General features: G+C 38.1%; 1 non-coding gene across 1 annotated transcript; it reads right to left on the minus strand.

Annotated features, from left to right (window-relative positions):
• Window positions 1-519: 519 nt before the first annotated feature.
• LOC117029488 (small nucleolar RNA SNORA22) lies at window positions 520-640 on the minus strand. The gene has a single exon (XR_004424227.1). It is a non-coding gene; the product is annotated as a small nucleolar RNA SNORA22 (small nucleolar RNA).
• Window positions 641-6,376: the final 5,736 nt, after the last annotated feature.

The raw sequence follows: 6,376 nt of genomic DNA on the forward strand, positions 1-6,376 counted from the left end.
TCTTCTACTATTTTTTTTTTATCAACATGCCATACCCCAATGGTCCACAAACAAGACCTGTGATTAAGCTTGTGGCATTCTCAGATTTATGTTTCATCTTCATAATCTCAACCATGAAGAGTCAATAGGTTCATCTCGGTGTTTGTTTGTTTTGGTTTTTTTTAATGGAGTCCATTTTAAAATCCAAAATGGAGTCCACTGTAGCCTTGGTTAAGACATCAGCAAGGTCAGCATGAAATTTAGTACATATAGATGCTCTGGCCACATCCATAGGTGTTTCCCTGTCCATCTCTTTGCTAACTTTGACTTGTTCCAAAACTGAGTAGCTTTTCATTTGCAGATTCAAAACCTTCTGTTATTATTCTGGGATTCAGACTCTAATAATGAACATACAATTACAAAACCACCCTAGCACTGGAGTTCTTCAATTAGATGCAACTATAGTTTATAATAAAGTAAAGATCATTTTTGAAGGGATATTCTGGGTTATTCATACCCTTTCATACAATTAAGTTAATATAACGTGCTGATTTTCTGAATACATTTAAAAGGATAAATGGTCCTTTCAGTGCAGAAGAAAAGAACAGACATTGCTCTAGCACAGTGTCAAAACCAAGAGAATGTTAAGCTATCTTTACTATAAAGCCATCTTAACTATTTTTAAGTGAACAGTTCAGTAGTGTTTAGTATATTCACATTGTTATGCTACTAAAAATTAATCTCCCTCCTTCCCCAGCCCTTGGCAAACACCTTTCTATTTTCTATTTCTATGATTTTGACAACTTTACATACTTTGTATGAGTAGAATCATATAACATTTGTCTTTTTGTGATTGGCTTATTTCACTTAGGTATAACAGCTTCATCCATGTTGTAGAATGTGACAGGATTTCCTTTTTTTTTTTAAGGCTACATAATATTTCATTGAATGATGTACCACATTTTTTTATCCATCCATCAATGGACATTTGAGTTCCTTCCACTTCTTGGCTATTATGAATAACACTGTGGTGAACATGGATGTGCAAATATCTGAGATTCAACTTTGAATTGTTTTGAATACTGAAGGCGTTCAAGACATGCTGTTTTTCAGCTTTATGTGTGTATTTGTTGAGCTTCCTCCTTCCTAACATTGTGTTGGTGACATGCAACCATATTGCTTCATGTAGCTTCAGACCATTCAATTTCACTGCTCTATAATATTCCATTTTATGATTTTACCAAAGTTGACTGATGTATTCTAGAATTATGGGTACACAAATTATTTCTGGCTTGAAACAATTACAAGAAATCCTGCTAAGTACTTTCTTATTCAATTATCTTCTTGAGACTGTACTAGAGTTTCTGTAAGACATATATCTTGGAGTAGAATTGATGGGCCATAGGTGTGCATATATTCAATTGTACTAAATAATTAAAATATATTTTCCAAAGGAATTACACCAATTTTAGTTCTTACCACAGTGTATAAGAGTTTGCAGTATTCCACATCCTCACCAATATTTGGTATGACCCCATGTTTAATTTTTACTAACCTGGCGGGTGTGGGATAATAACTTATTTTGCATTGCCCATTTTACCTGGGACACTCACAAGTCAAGAGAGGCTATCAGTCACTTGCCCAATAAATGGCTGCTGTGGACCCCCAAATGGGTCACAGAGCAATCATCTGATTCAGAGGGATATCAACGGATCCTTGGAACCACCCGGGCTAGAGGCACCCATCTATGCCTGTTCCTGAGAAAAACTATATTGCTGAAGGTCATCCTAGAATCTAATCCAGATCTTACATGAGGACATTTAGGTCCAGAGAAGTTAGGTGACTCACCCAAAGCCAAACAACTAATCACTGACTGAGTCAGGACTCAAACTTGTCCCAGGACTCTGAGGTTCTAAGTTTATCACATAAAAAATTTCAAAACAGAACAAAACTCAGAGTCAATTTCCTGCTTCCATTGTTTTTCTATGAATGAGTCATACCCACGTCCATTAGTAGTAATGTTTCTAAAATCACCTGTGAATATTGCTAGGTAAGGTTCTAATATTTTCAGAGCTCTCACAATGCCCTAGGCATAGCACCAAGCTCTGAAACACACAAATTAAATATAGTTACTCCCCCTAGGTATTCTATTAATCTGGGCAGTTGTCAGGGCTCTCCTCTTTTCTTTTCTGCGTAACATGAGAGGAGGTCCAAGAATTTATAGACAAACCTTAGTGTAGGCACGGCATGAATCCTAGTGAGGAAAAAAAGCTCATTAAGTAGCCAGTAGAAAAAAACAGTAGCTTGTGTGGTTTTCAGAGGGGCTGACTTGAAGAAATGAAAGTCAATAGAGAATAGGTGCACTTTCTGATTCAATACTTTAAACAAAAGAAATTGTAGTCTGTCTGATGCAGAATTAGGTAGGGGTGTGATGTGAGATATCTCTGACCAAATCCATGTACCTATTATCATACTTCCCAAGTTGCCAAAATTTACCACCATTAGAAACAGTTTTTTGAGTGGTAAGCTGTTACCTGTATAAACTCTGCCCTTCCTCTTTTAGCCCTATTAAAATGATGTGGTGCATTAATTCGTTAATATCCATTATTGTAATACCCAATAATATGTGGATGCTGTGCCAGTGTGTTTAAAATAAACGACCATAGAAACTTTATTGCAAAATTTATCTCTCTTTAGTCCCCAAATCAGTACTTGTACACAGATAGCATTTCCCCTATTTTAGGATGAGAAAACTGAGGCTTAAAACGGTTAAGGGGATAGCCCAAGTCAAACAGCCAGGAAGTGGCAGACTGTGAATTTTTAATCTAGGTCTTCTGACCATAAATGCCACATTCATTCCATTTCATCTGTTTGGTATATCAGCAGAAATCTCTAAGACAAAGGAGCTCAGATCTCAAGAAAGGTACTAATACAAGACGTAAGAGAGTATGGTGTAAATAACAAATCCAGATTAAAAATATTTTTTGAAAGGCACCCAAACTAATGAGAGAAGATATCTGCAAATGCTATCTTCTGGTAAGGGGCTAATATCCAAAATATATTTTTAAAAACTCATACAAGTCAACAACAACAACAACAACAACAACAACAATCTAATTAAAAAATGGGCAGAGGACCTGAACTGACACTTCTCCCAAAAAGACACAGAAACAGCCAACAGACAAGTGAAAAGACATTCAACATCACTAGTTATTAGGGAAATGCAAGTCAAAACCACAATGAGATACCACCTCACACCTGTTAGAATGACTATTATAAAAAAGACAAGAAATAGTATATGTAGGAGAGGATGTGGAGTAATATGTATATATTTCTCAGTCATAAAAAGAGGAAATAGGGCCGGCCCGCTGGCTCAGGCGGTTAGAGCTCTATGCTCCTAACTCCGAAGGCTGCTGGTTCGATTCCCACATGGGCCAGTGGGCTCTCAACCACAAGGTTGCCAGTTCAATTCCTCGAGTCCCTCAAGGGATGGTGGGCAGCGCCCCCTGCAACTAAGATTGAACACGGCACCTTGAGCTGAGCTGCCGCTGAGCTCCCGGATGGCTCAGTTGGTTGGAGCGCATCCTCTCAACCACAAGGTTGCCGGTTCAACTCCCGGAAGGGATGGTGGGCAGCGCCCCCCTGCAACTAGCAACCGCAACTGGACCTGGAGCTGAGCTGCGCCCGACACAACTAAGATTGAAAGGACAACAACTTGACTTGGAAAACAGGCCTGGAAGTACACACTGTTCCCCAATAAAGTCCTGTTCCCCTTCCCCAATTAAAAAAAAAAAAAAAATCTAAAAAAAAAAAAGAGGAAATATTGCCATTTGCAATGTAAATGGATCTTGAGGATAATACGAAGTGAATTAAGTCAGATGAAAAAGAACAAGAACCATATGGTTTCACTCATATGTAGGCTATGAAGTAAAAAGCAACAAACTAATGAAACAAACAAAAATAAATTCAGAGATACAGATAACAGAATAGTGGTTACCAAAGGGGAAGTGGGGTGAGAGGGTGGGATAAGGGTAAAGTGGGTAAAGGGGGTCAAATAGATGGTTACAGAAGAAAATGAGACTTTGGGTTGGGAGCACGTACTAGAGGATACAGATATCAAATTATAATCTTTTACACCTAAATATTATATAATGTTATTAACAAATGTTACCCCCATACATTTAATTTTTTAATGTAATAAAATATTTAAAATATGCCTGTGGATTAAGCACCATATCTATGAAATACAAGGCCGTGGCTCCATATATGATGATATACCATGCTCCCATTGTTTCATAGGTCTCTCCTAGAAAACACTGGCAGCGTGTTTTAAAAATGACTTAAATGAATTCAGCACGTATGTTTCCCAGTATACTTCAAAAACCCACCTGTCCTCTTAAGGCAGGTCTGTCTAAAACAAAACTAAAGAATTTTCTAATTAAACAGAGATTTGCATCCAAATCTTTTTTATTCTATTGATTTTAATGCTAACTAGATGAACTTCACCTGAGAACAGAAGAAACAATTGTTCTTTAAAATCTGCACTTGTTCTTTATAAGAGATTGAGGTAATGCCCTAAGAGCCACACCCTTCATGATCACCTGGATATCTTGTTAAAGTGCAGATTCTGGATCCATTGGGTCCAAGACTCTGCATTTTAACAGCCCTATATTTTGAGTGGCAAAGCCCTAAGGAATACACTTGTATGCTCAGGTTTACACATAACTGTCAAATGTTGGCTCCTCCCAATTACCAATGAAACAGTCTGTTGAATTGAGATAATTTCTCAACGCCATAATGGACATAACTACCTAGATTAAGTCCTTGTTGCAGCTCAAAGCCAGAGAGCAAAGTCAAGATACTTATGATGTTTAGGAGTTTGGTTTAAGATGGGTCTTGCAATGCAGAGGTTTGATTAGGATTTGGTAAAGATTATGATATAATAATAATTAAGGATTAGTGGGCAGCAAGGATTTTCAAGAGTCTTAGGGAGTAAAGAGCTGTTTGATTGTCCCTATTGGGAAGTTGAACAGTGTGATTTTGCAACTTTTATCTTTCTGGGCACGTTTCCTGTAGCAAAGACTTATTGGTGAGGACAGTGAATAGTAACGTCTTATTGATAGTAAACTGTGTGGAGGTAAATAGTTTTAAATTCTAATACAGATATGCATGTACAGTCATGTGCTGTTTAACGATGGGGATATGTTCTGAGAAATGCATCGTTAAGTGATTTCATCATTGTGCAATCATCAGAGAGTTCACTTTCACAAACCCAGATGGCATGCCCTTCTTCACACCTAAGCTAAATGGTCTATGGTATAGCCTATTGCACCGAGGCTACAAGTCTATACAACAACGTGAGATTAAATCAAGCACAAAAGAAAATGACGCGATCAAGAGACAGCAAACACTAGGTGCATAAAGCTGCTCTAGAGTAACACAGCATACTATTTTACAGTAAACTTTTTTATAAGTAGAAAGAGTACACTCTAACATAATGATAAAAGGTATAATGTAGTTCCATTATCAAGTATTAGGTACTGAACCTAACTGCATGTGCTATACTTTTATATGATTGGCAGCACAGTAGGTTTACACCAGCATCACCATAAACATGTAAGTAATGCATAGCTGTGATGCATTAGGAAGTTTTCAGCTCCATTATAATATTATGGGACTACGGTTGTTTATGCAGTCCATAGCTGACTGAAACGTTGTTAGGTGGTGTATGACTGTATGATATACACTACTGTGCCATCCACTGTTTCCTAAAAGGAACCAGGGAGGGACTCAAATGAGTGAGAAAGGCTGTTCTGTCAGAGAGCGCCACCTACTGGCTCATGTTGGTAAAAATATTCAAGAAGCGCAATAGTTGGTTTTAACAGGACTAGGCTGCCACCTACTGATTTATTTTTAAACTTCAAATAGTTTACAGATAAAGATGGTTTACTTTCATTTAAAACATGTATATTAAGCACCAACCATATAAGAGATGCTAGAAATAGAAAAATAGCACAAAATGGAAGCGACATCATGAAGACAGGTGAACACAAAGAGATCCTGGTGAAGGGTAGAAACATGGTTACAACGGGTGCAGTGTGCAGCCCAAAGGATAGAGTTGGCAATCAACTAGGGGAGACCAGGGTAGAGGGTGTTAGGAAAGCTTTATTGAGATGAAGACCCTCAACGTAACTCCTGAATACAGATTGATGAGCAGGTGTAAGGAGGAGGAGCTGACTGAGAGGTGAGGTACAGACATTGTGCCTGTGAAGTGATTTAGTAATAGAAGCAGGCAGGAGCAAAGGCAGTTTGGAGGAGGCACAACAGTCGTGTGGTAGTTGACAGTCTGACCAAGACGATTGGATTGCAGGAGGACGTTGCTGCCACTGCTTCCTGA

Source organism: Rhinolophus ferrumequinum, chromosome 10 (genome assembly GCF_004115265.2).
Source record: "Rhinolophus ferrumequinum isolate MPI-CBG mRhiFer1 chromosome 10, mRhiFer1_v1.p, whole genome shotgun sequence".
Classification (NCBI taxonomy): domain Eukaryota; kingdom Metazoa; phylum Chordata; class Mammalia; order Chiroptera; family Rhinolophidae; genus Rhinolophus; species Rhinolophus ferrumequinum.